Genomic DNA, 12651 nt, shown 5'->3' on the forward strand with positions numbered 1-12651 from the left:
GGTGGTATGAGAAAATAATCTGTAGAAGACTGATGATTCAGAGACAATTTACACTTGACGACTTAATATACATTATATGTATTGAATAATATTTTCATTAAGATGTAAGATTTAATCCTCAAACTGCTGCTTACCTCACATATTTATGTCTGAACAGGTAAGTCAGTTATTTTTAGTTGGGATCAGATTTGCCATCTGAAAGCTGTGAAAAACAATTTGGAGGAAAAAAAAGGAGATTTGGGATTATAAAATGTATCCTCTGCTTTCAAGCACTCAGAAAGGCAGACAGAACTGCTTAGAGAAGAATGTGTACCGGCGTCATCTGCTGGCACTGTGTGTGACCTCTGGCATGGACAGCGGGGTCCTGAAAGCATGGTCCCAGCCTACGTTGCTGTCCCTCTGCTGGAAGGATAGGAAACCATGGACTCCTACCAAGCAGGTGGATTTACCCAAGACTGAACATCTGAGTCGAAGTATAAATCAAACCTTTGACCTCAGATTATGTATCTCTTTCTATACTCTGTTCACATTCCCCATTGCCTGTTCACAGATAAAATATATAAGAAGTGATGAAAGAAGGAAGAAGTTCAAGTTTCTGGAAACATTCTTCTTGACATGCTCGTGGGAGGTGTGCTAGTGTTACTCCTGTCTAGGTTAAGACTCAATTCACAGACCTTCTTAAGCCCGCTTTATATAGAGATGAAAATTACATTTTCCTATTACCAGAGCCGTTTTCCACTGGATGGATTATTTTAATTAAGAATAAAGTGAAAGTGTGCTCTCCCCTTGAGAGTGTGCTATCTATCCCTTAATAAATCCTCACTTTACTTAAAGAAAAAAGAATAAAGTGAAAACAAAAATATGATGTCGGCTCTTTGAAAACAAACATTTTCAGAGATGCTCACTGTATTATTATTTTCTAAATATTTTAATCTAAATTAATATGCAGCTATCCTATTGTATGTGTACGGCCCCTAGAAAAACACCGTAAGTCAGGGAGGTCTTAAAATAAGAGGTTTTCAGTTTCTGTTCCTATTTTGAGGTTATTTTCAGCGTCCTTATATGAAAGCTCGATGACTCATCAGAATCGTGTTGTGTCTTCCAGGGGTATATTTATAAACCTAGGAGCTATCAAACAAAGGAATATTTTGAGAAACACCTACTCTCCTCCAGTGAAGAAACAACTAAAGCTGCTTTCTCAGCAAGAGAGGTTAAGTCACCTTCTAATCTATCCTAAAAGACAGCTGTGGAGTTAAGGTGTATTTCAAACTCTTAAATGACTTTGGATATGTTTGGTTCACAGGTAAAGGCAGTACCTGTCTTCATCCTGTCTCTGCACTAGGTAGAGCTGAGGTTTACAAAATTCAGTCTCTGGGCCATTATGGATAAGTCACAATGTTATAACTTTGTGGACAAGCTAGAAAAATGAGGAAAATCATGTGCACAAAAGTGTTATTAACCATCCTTTCAGAGGAACTAGAGGGCTAATCGTTCATTGTGAGATTATAGCCTCCTTAAATTTTGGTGTTAAAATGGCAATCCAAATTTTTTGGGGGGGTATTGTTTGGTTTGGTTTTTTGGAGGGGAGAAGGAAGTGATTTTTGATCCCTGATATTCAAAGGTCTGGACACCATGGTTTGAACTCTTCCCAGAAAGGCTAGGGCACTTGCTTTCTTAGGACACTTTCAGCAGTACAAATGTTTGCAATCTCATAATGAGCTGTCATCAAGAAGGAAGACTCCACAGGCTGCGTATATAAGATAAATCATTATCTCAAACTTCCACTCGATCTTTCTTCACTTAATGCAGTTTACCTTATTGCTTGGAAGATACATTTTCTGAGAGGCTCATATAGATATACACATGTATATATTCCCTGTTTTCACTCATTTCCCCTCCAAAGCATTCTCCAGTAGCAGCCAACATGATCATGATCTCTTCAGTACACGCATCTTAAGTCACTGTCCTTCAGTGGGTCCCCGCTTCCTTTGGAATGCTACTCATCCTCTTTGACATGGTCTCAAAATATCTTGATGGAAGTAAATATCTTCTGTTTCTCTTAATTCCAGAGCTGAATGGACTTCTTTCAATTCCAGGAATATCTCACACTCTTGATTGTCTATTTACTTTCCTACATATCCATCCCAATTCTTTCTCAACATCTCTGCCTTGCTAACTCCCACTTAAAGATTAATTTTTCCTAAAAGACTTCACCAGGCCAACCTGGTGCCCAAACAAACCTGGCTTCTCTCCTTTTCTTTCTATTTCACCTGCAATTCTCCATCTTAGCACTTCAAATCATTTACACAGTGCCTACAGTCCCTATAGCCTCATGTTCTAGTCTGTACCCCTGGGGAGGGCAAGGACAGTCTGTTTTATGCTCTGCTGTACAACCAGTGTCTAACACAATGCCTTAGTAATTGGTATTCAATAAATATTTTCAAATGAATGAATTCCCTGTGCTTAACCTTCTAAGCTCTTTTCTCTTGTGACTTTTTTAATTCTATTTGTTTCAACAATTCATCTTAATTAATTCAACAGACAGTGTGATAAATCAACATCCCAATTTCTATTTAATATACGATATTAATGCATGATAATAATGCATTGCCCTATAATGTCTCTTCTTTGTGCTACCAAATTCTGAATTGTGCTTCCCAAATTCTGGTGGAATTTTTTTTTTTTTAAGATAAGGCACAATGAATCCAGGACCCTAGTTAACACAAACTGGTTTGCTTCTATTTCTCACATTAAGGTTCTAGAATGAACTTTTAAGATTCTGCAACATACCTCAGCTAGATGATGGATGGCACTGGGGTCTCTTAGCCATTTCTGAGGGTGTGCGATGGTGAAATGACTGAAAGTAAGATAAACAGAAAAAAAATTTGCCCTGCTTAATGATTACCATGGAGAAACCACAATAGAAAACAGCTTCATCCTAAGCAATTAAAAAAAAAAAAAAAAAAAAGAAACAAAGATACAAAGGCAGGTCGTTGTGTGGAACGTGCTTACCGAAGACAAGAAGCAGTCACAAACCTTTTCAGGCCTGGCAAACTAAAAATATGCACCTTGTGTGTACAAAACCTGGGAAAGATTTCTGATTCTATACTTGTTTTTAAACACGTTCATTCATCCTAGATAATGATTACTTTCAGGACCATCATTTTGAAATAAAAAAAGGGAAGGAAGGGAAGGGGCATGTAAAAGAAGGAAGCTGCTTCAATTCACAAGAAATGTATAAAAACAGGACAATGACCCTCAAAATCCCGTAAGAAAACTCTCACCAAGTTAAAGATGAGAAACTGAGACATAAATAGTACACTCATTTGCATTCACCCACTCCACGATTTTTAGGTGGACCATTAGGGTATCTAAAAAATGTAATGAATTTTAAGCAACAGTTAGCACATTCTCCAAATTCGATGACACCTCAAGTTTCCTAATGCTCGTAAGATCCATGGGCTCATAATCCTATAGTTGTATTTGAATGAACTCTCTCCTTGTTCTACGCCTAATGAGACTTTGTTGTCATTTTTTCCTCCTCTGTATCTCCTATATTATTACTTTTTCTTTTCCAGTTCTAGGGCTACACTCTAATCCTCCTTAATTCCCCATCTAGAAGACTGCAATAAACACCTAATTGGTCCCTCTCTGTCATTCAGCCTATACAAAGTAGCCAGAGTAGAGAGAATAATTATCTCAAAGATCATTTCCATCATAGCGTCTTACATTTAATCCCATCACTCAAAAGCTTAAATGGTTCTCCATTGACTAATAAATCAAAAATGTTCATAGCAATCAGAACTGTCTGCTCCCTGAGAGAAAATTTTCCTTCTTGCATGCATGCCTGTGAGTCCAACACCACCTGTGTTGTGATCTTGGGGCTAACGGATTAAAAGAAATACAGTAGTGGAGAGAATCCAGCATTCTTTCCAAGCCTTGCCCATCACCAGGTATATCTTTATCAACTCTGAGCTGCAGTTTATGCATCTCTGAAGGGAAGATGATTTCATGCTTCAGCACACTGACTTGCTGTGAGCATTAACAGACATAATGCAATTATAGCAACTGGTATGTATTAGACACACTCACTCCTTTAGCTACTATTATTTTATATATTTGCCCTGCCTAATTTCAGAAAAGATTTGAGTAACCCATTCTCTACTCATTTTTTTCATTCAGTTACTCAGCAAAAAACCTTATATTGAGCACTTCCTTGTGCCAGACATTATGTTACTTGGAATATAGAGAATAAGATGTAATCCCTCAGCCTGAAAAACTTCACATCATAGCAAAATATAAAAATATAAAGCGATGTAACTATGTGGGAATAGTAATACACTGAGTTTTAGGGGGTCTCTGAGGAAGGAATCCTAAACTCTACCAAAATTTGGGAGTTGGGTCAAAAGGATGGGATACCAGATTTCAACCAATAGGCAAAAATGAATTAAAGTTATGAAGGCAAAGAGAGGAGAAAAACTGTCAGAGGTAAATGGGTAAATTACTACAAACTTCACTGTGATTATTATTTGTGTAAAGACCTCCACCAGAAAACATTGCCTCAGATCCAAGTTAACTTCTGCTTTCTTACAGCAAACTGTACTGAATTCTAACTTTGCCCAGTTTATCCATAACTGAATCCCCTACCTATGTCCACACCCAGCCCCTGGACATGTTCTCTGTGAGCTAGCTCTCTGCTTCTGTAGACCTCAGAGTTGTGGTTTAAGTTCCTGAGATCCTTCCTCACAGGGTCCATACCCAGCTTGCCTGCTTAGCCATTGGTTTCTTTGCCTACTCCTTCTTAACCACATTGGCCTCCCAGGGTTTTGGAATTAGTCTGTCTGCTGGGAACTGTTCCACCAGACTATGCTCATCCCAGCCTCACATCCCTCGGTGTACGTGTGTGGATCCTTCTTGACTTCAGGTCTTTGTTTAAATGTCACATCTTCAAAGGGCCCTCTCCTCCTCACCTCCCTTCCCCACACCCAGATATAAAAGAACAACTCAGTCTCTTTTCCATATTACTCACTGAAATTTCTGCATTGCAATTGTACCTGGTATTTTTTCTCAGTTGTTTGTTATCTGTTTCTGACTCCTACTAGGATGTAAGTTCCCTAAGGTTTGAGGTCATGTTTGTTTTATTTCCTATGGCACCCACAGTGCCTAGATCATTTCTTGGAACATAGTAAATTAACAATAAATATTAGAATAATAAGTGATTAAATGAATGAATGAATGAGTATCTCTACTCTGCCAGTTGACCATAAATTCCAGGCTCCCTAGACTCTCAGAGCCAATAGATTCCTCTGCTATCAGCAGACATCTAGTTCTAAACTTTTATAAACTGCCCCACTGGTTGTTACGCAAGTCCTGAGATCCACGAGTCTAAAATTGAAGGTCATCCATTATCTTCCCCATCCCAATCCTTAACTCATATTTTATTAATCAGCAGTTTGACCCTTCTATTTTAGCCAACAATATCTAGTTGTCATCCTCAAACTAGACTTACTAATGTTTGTCCTGTGCCTTAACACAAGTCATCACCTAGACTTAGCTATAGGATAAGAATTTATTTTCATTACCTTCAGGTTCTGGTTAAAAGCTATTCTCCAAGTCTTTCTTAATCACCTTCAAATGAGAGTTCCCTGCAATCATGTCCTTTATTAGTTTATTTAAGCTGTACCATATTGCAGTTTTTAGCACTGATTTAAATTTTTTATATCCCTAAACATATGCATTTGTTTTCCCCTTGCCACACTGCAAGTGTTTTAAACTAGTTATTATTACTGATCTCTTTTTTCATCCTTATCTTCATTTCCATCATTGTTTCATGACTTCTCCTCAAGAGACAAAAAGTAAAGACTTTAAGTTAAATTGGGTCCCAGTTACTACAGACATTATACAGTTTTGCTTGTCATGACTATTCAGAGTGGCTGATTTCACCAAAATCCTAAATCTCTTCACCTCTACACTGCAATCATTTTTTTTTTAATGTATCACCACAACTCCTTCTCCTCTCCTCACTCACCAGAACAATGAGATTCCTGAGGACAGAAGCCCAGTTTCACTTATCTATAAATTCCTAACAGCTAGCACATTATTTGACATATACAGGTGCTCAGGAGAGCTTCACTGAAGACCAAAATACATTCATTGTGTTTCCAAAGGTTGTTGCGGAGCACAGCTGAGACCTTTCACTCCACCAACAGCTCAAAATGTGACCCTGAAGTGCTGCTTCTATTGCTTTGGCTTCCGCGGAATTGTTGCCAAGTGGAATTGCACTCGCCTAACGGGTTGATCCTAGAGAGCGGTGCTCATGGGCCCTGTGCTTCAGCACCAAAATATAGAGGGTCCTCCATTCTTAACTTTTTTTTACTCGTTTTTACAGAAAGTCCATTTTTTCCTCAATGGGAAGAAAATCAAATGTATAATTATTTTAGGTGCTTTTTCAATGTATCTTGTTTACAGCTTTGTAATTTATTTTCCCATATTGTGTAGAAGGCACCAAGGACCCCAGACTTAGAAGAATCAGTTGTATGTCCGTGGCAAAGAGAAGTGGTAAGAGTAATGTGTTACTGCGCAGGACCCCGAATCAGCCAGGGCGTAGCTACAGAGCAAACAAAGGAGGGACCCACTTCAATCACAGCAAGGGGCAGGTGAGAACCAGGCAAGGATCACAGTCAGAGAGGGATTAATGACATCTCTTACTTGAGGCTGAGCCAGTGAACTATTAATTCAGGGCTTATATTTTCCTTAATTTGGCTTCAGAGCCTGAAACAGAGAGGAACAGTGCCCACAGATGTCAAGTAGGTCCAGGTATAAAGGCTGGAGAAAGGCAGTGAAAAGGAGACAGGCAGGACATCGTCGTCTTGGGTGCACTGTGCCCTTGGCTCATCTTTCTTGTGTCATTCATTTGCTCTATTTCTCTCTTCCCACACACAGACACATGTTTGGTCCTATATGCCTTTTCTTGCTAGCCTATTCTTAACCTTGAACCTTCTCACTGGACCAGAATTTAATTTTAGTTAAAGTATGTTGTAACTTAGAAATTTAGGAGCATTTCATGTAATTCTGAAAGCACTGAAAATTTATTCATCTTACACGTCTTTCCTTATAGTACCATAATCCTTCACATAAGCTGCCACTCATTCAGTTGACTGAATATTAAGAACTTAACTATATAGATAACTTCAGCTTTAATCTCTTTAAATGATTTTGTGTAAGAGGTAAGCTACCCAGCTAAATTCCCAGAATTTAGCTAAACTTACTTTCTATTATATTCCTACTTTTCATGTTGATTCATACTCAAGTCTCCTCTTTTTTGGTTCATTCTTTCCCTGTAGAATTTTGACCTCATTCCCCCTTGAGGAGTTGTAAATTATTTATCTTGGAATATTTTAAAAATTCTTGTGGTTGAAAAGATTTCAATAGTAAGACTGTTTTCGTCACTATGAGACAATCCCTCAGTGACAGAGGCGTCCATCTTCACATTGCTAGCCTCCCACCCTGTATTTTTTTTCCTAACAAAACAAAAATGCATTTCTGGGTGACTACAGCCCTCTTAATTTTCCTTTTCATAAAAAATTAATTATACATTCAATAAGCCTTATTCAAATCTTTATTACATACTAGTAACCAAGGGAGAATTCAAAAGTAAAGAATGACTCAACACTTCCCTTCCAAAAGCTTACACTCCAATAGGGTATATAAAAATACATACACACACGAAAGAAAAGTAGTGCTAATAATAAAAACAATAATAATAATGGTACCAATAACACTCTTACGGAGCACTACCATTTCCAAGCAACATTCTCTTTTGCTCCTTCAATGATTTTGTGAAATGTATGCGATTACCATTTCGATTTTATACATGAGGGGGAGACCAAACACAAAAATTAATATGACCTGTCAAAATCCACTTAACTATAACTGGAGTTTGAAATTGGTCTTCTAACTCCAAAGCCTTCTGCTTACTCTGGTAACCATATATCTGATTTCTTTTTCTATGGATTTGTTTGTTTGTCTTGAAGTATAATTGACCTACAGCATTATGTTAGTTCCTGGTACACAACATAGTGATTCAGTATTTCTATGCATTTCAAAATGATCACCGTGATAAGTCTAGTAACTGTCACCATACAAAGATACTACATAATTATTGACTATATTTCCCATACTGTACATTTCATAACCATGTCACTTGTTTTGTAACTGGAACTTTGTACCTCTTAATCTCCCTCACCTATTTCTCTCCTTCCCCTAAACCCCTCCCTTCCAGTGACCATCTGTTTGTTCTCTGTATCTATGATTCTGTTTGTTTAGTTATGTTTGTTCATTTGGTTTGATTTTTAGACTCCACATATAAGTGGTATCGTACAGTATTTGTCTTTCTCTATCTGACTTATTTCACTTAGCATAATACCCTATTGGTCTATCCATGTTGTCACAAACAGCAAGACTTTATTTTTTATGTCTGAGTAATATTCCATTGTATGAATATATAGTACATCTTCTTTATCCATTTATCTATTAATGGCCACTTAGATTGTTTACACATCCTGACTATTGTAAATAATGCTGCAATGAACATAGGGGTGCACATATCTTTTCAAATTAGAGTTTTTTCCCCTTTTGATAAATGTCCAGGAGTGGAATTGCTGATCATATGGTAGTTCTACTTTTTAATTTTTTGAGGAACCTCTATACCATTTTCCAGTTTACTCCTCACCAACAGTGTACCAGGGTTTCCTTTTCTCCTTACCATGGCCAACACTTGTCATTTGTTATCTTTTAGAAAAGAGCCATTTTCTGGCAGGTAAGAGGCGGTACCTCATTGTAGTTTTGATTTGCATTTCCCTGATGATTAGTGATGTTGAGCATCTTTTCATGTGCCTATTGGCCATCTGTATGTCTTCTTTGGAAAATATCTATTCAGGCTCTCTGCCCATTATTTAGGTTGTTTGTTATTTTGATGTTGAGTTGTATGAACTTTTGGTATATTTTGGATATTAACCTCTTATTGGATTTATCATTTGCAAATATCTTCTCCCATTCAGTCATCAGCATTTATGTTTTGTTGATAATTTCCTTCACTGTACAAGAGCTTTTTAGTTTGATATAGTCTCACTTGTTAATTTTTGCTCTTGTTTCCCATGCCTGAGAAGATATACCTCCCGCAAAATATTGTTAAGACTGATGCTTCTAGGTGTTGTATGGTTTCAGGTCTTACATGTAGATCTTTAATCCATTTTTGAGTTTATTTTTGTGTGTGGTATGAGAAAGTAGTCCAGTTTGATTCTTTTGCATGTATCTATACAGTTTTATCAACACCATTTGTTGAAGAGGCTGTCTTTTCCCCATTGTATATTCTTGCCTCCTTTGTCATAGATTAATTGACCGTGTCTGTGTGGGTTTTTTCCTGGGCTCTCTATTCTGTTCCATTGATCTATGTGTCTGATTTTGTGCCTGCACCATACTGTTTTTACTACTGTAGCTTTGTAGTATTGCTGTCAGTAACTTGAGATCTAAAGTATATACTTTCAAATGCTATGTACTGATAAACTATGATAAAGTCAACATTCTTGTGGAACTGTAAATAGAATAAAATTTCCCCAGTTTTTAACATCAATTCCTTCATTTAGCAAAAGAATTAACCAAAGATTTCAAAGAAAATTATGCCTCCTTGGTATTATAGCAATTTTAGAAAGATATAATTCCTATCTTGAGGAAGTTTATTTAACCTTAGAGTCAAATTCTAGTTCTAGCTTTGCTGTTTTAAATGTTGCATAATGTAAATCACTAACTTTGGGGGTGTTAGAGAATTAAAAGAAGAATTTTAAAGTACACACAATGACTTTAGGCCTGGGTCCATTAAAATAAAACTCAGAGTCTGCTCAAATTCTAAGCTAAGAGTTATTCAGAAGGGCTGTTGGGTCAGACATTCTCCTATGAAAGTGGCTAGTAAGTGAGCCTTTGGTACCCACTTTTAGGCATTGGAAAATGGAAGACTTTTAGATCCTATTGAGACATCAGTGAGTACTAATCACACTAATCTAGATGGTCCGATTAATACAGAGAAACCAATAAATGGATAACTAATTTCTCTAGACTTGGCACTATATCATTTTTACTTATCTTGTTTACTAAACTTTGTTTCTGTATCTATAAAATTGGTCTAATAAAACTGGCCTTAATGATTTAGGATTATCCAGAGCTGTCAATATAGTATAATTCCAAGACAGCATGTTACTGGTAGAACTAGTTAAATTATAGGACCATGTTGGTGTAACAAAATCTAAGAGTAAAGGATCAGAATGTGTAAGGGTCCCAAATCAACCTCTAAACTTTCCTGTAATTACTGATTTTCATTGCAATCTGGGACAAAGGAACACAATGTGTTATTGGTCATAATAATGCCTGGTGGAAAAGTCCCGGAGGTTTGGCCTGTCAGGGTAGATGTTGTGGGGAAATGGCATAGCATTCTCTCACAGGTCAGCAGGGGGTGTCACATCACCAGCCTTCCTGTCGCCCTTCCAGCTCCTACAGTTGCTGAAGAGATCTTTAAATGAAAAAAAGCATTCAAATGAAATTCATCCACAACAGCTGTGACTCTTCTCACTTTACTGCTTTCTATTCATTTAATGTTTTGATTTTCAGAACTACCTTCCCAGACATCTGTGGAAAATTAATATATTGCCACATAAATGCATTAGGTCATTAGGTTCTTAGACCCAAGTCCAATGTGTGTGTGTGTGTGTGTGTGTGTGTGTGTGTGTTTGTGTGTAGGCTTCCCTACACTAACAAGCAATTCTTTGATGTCAGCAGGGTGTCTGAGAATTCAACTCAATTCTGATACTACCTACCCACAGAGAGAATCAGATTTCACTGGTAGAGGGCTCAGTCCCACAAGACTGCCCTCCACTTCATATGCCAAGCTCAGGTCTAGGTTGTTACCTGTGCTTCTGGCTAAATTGGCTATAAACCAGAGGTTCCCATGACCCCCTCCTTGGGCTTAATTAATTTGCTGGAAGGGCTCACAGGACTCAGGAAAATCCATTCACTCACTAGACTACTGATTTATTACAAAGGATATTAAAGGATACGAATCAGCCAGATGAAGAGATACATGGTTGGGGGAGGGTCCCAATCAAAGGAGCTTTTGTCCTTGTGAAATTTGGAGCACAACATAGTGGTACATGGAAGTATTTTGGTTTTCCCAACATGGAGGTTCCCCACAGCACCCTCTTTTTGGGTTTTTATGGAAGCTTCATTACACGGGCATGGATGATTAACTCATTGGCCATCAATAATTGATCCAACTTGTAGTCCCTCTCCCCTCCCTGGAAATCAGAGGGTGGGACTGAAATTTCCCATCTTCTATTCATGATTGGTTCCCCTGGCAGCCAGCCCCCATCCTTAGGTGTTTTCCAAAAGCCACCTCATTAACATAAATCCTATTGAAAAATGCTAGAGAGGGTATGGAGAAAAGGGAACCCTCCCACACTATTGATGGGAATGTAGTTTGGTACAGCCATCATGGAGAACGGTATCAAAATTCCTCAGAAAACTAAAAATAGACTTACCATATGATCCAGCAATCCCGCTCCTGGGCATATATTTGGAAGGAACTTGAATTCAAAAAGTACATTCACCCCAGTTTTCATAGCAGCACTATTTACAGTAGCCAAAACATGGAAACAACCTAAATATCTGTTGACAGATGACTGGATAAAGAAGCTATGGTATATTTATGTAATGGAATACTACTCAACCATAAAAAAGAATAAAATAATACCATTTGCAGCAACATGGATGGACCTGGAGATCATCATTCTAAGTGAAGTAAGCCAAAAAGAGAAAAAAAATACCATATGATATTACTAATATGTGGAATCTAAAAAAAAAGAACTTATTTACAAAACAGAAACAGACTCACAGACATAGAAAATAAACTCATGCTTACAGAGGGAAAAGGGAGTGGGAAGGGATAAAATAGTAGTTCGAGATTTGCAGACACTAATTACTATATATAAAATAGATAAACAGTAAGTTAATACCATATAGCACAGGCAACTATATTCAATATCTTGTAGTAACCTATAATGAAAAAGAATATGAAGAGGAATATATATATATGTATGTATATGTATATGTATGACTGAAATATTATGCTGTATACCAGAAATTGATACAACATTGTAAACTTCAATACTTGTATACTTCAATTAAAAAAAAGAGAGAGAAAGAAACATAAACCCTGTCATGATAGTAAGAGCTTGTTGTGAATAACAAGACACTTATTTCACCTTTACATCAATGAAGCATTTTCAGGAACTGAGGACAAGAGATCAAATATTATAATGAATATACTCCCATTTCTCTTATTGCTCAGGAAATTTCAAGGGTTTTGGGAACTGTGAGCCAGAAACTGTAGATGAAGACCAAATATATACGAGAAATATATTTTGGTCATCAGAATGACCAAACAGAAATATTTCTTATAAATCACAGTATCACAATAAAAATATTTAAATTCTCAGCTTATTTTACAAACATGTCCTTATTTGTTGATCACTGTCACAAAAATCATTTTGAGACAGGAGGGAAGGGGGCAGGGCACAACCACTGAAGGAATGACACTGCAAACGA

Source organism: Camelus dromedarius, chromosome 21 (assembly GCF_036321535.1).
Source record: "Camelus dromedarius isolate mCamDro1 chromosome 21, mCamDro1.pat, whole genome shotgun sequence".
Lineage (NCBI taxonomy): Eukaryota > Metazoa > Chordata > Mammalia > Artiodactyla > Camelidae > Camelus > Camelus dromedarius.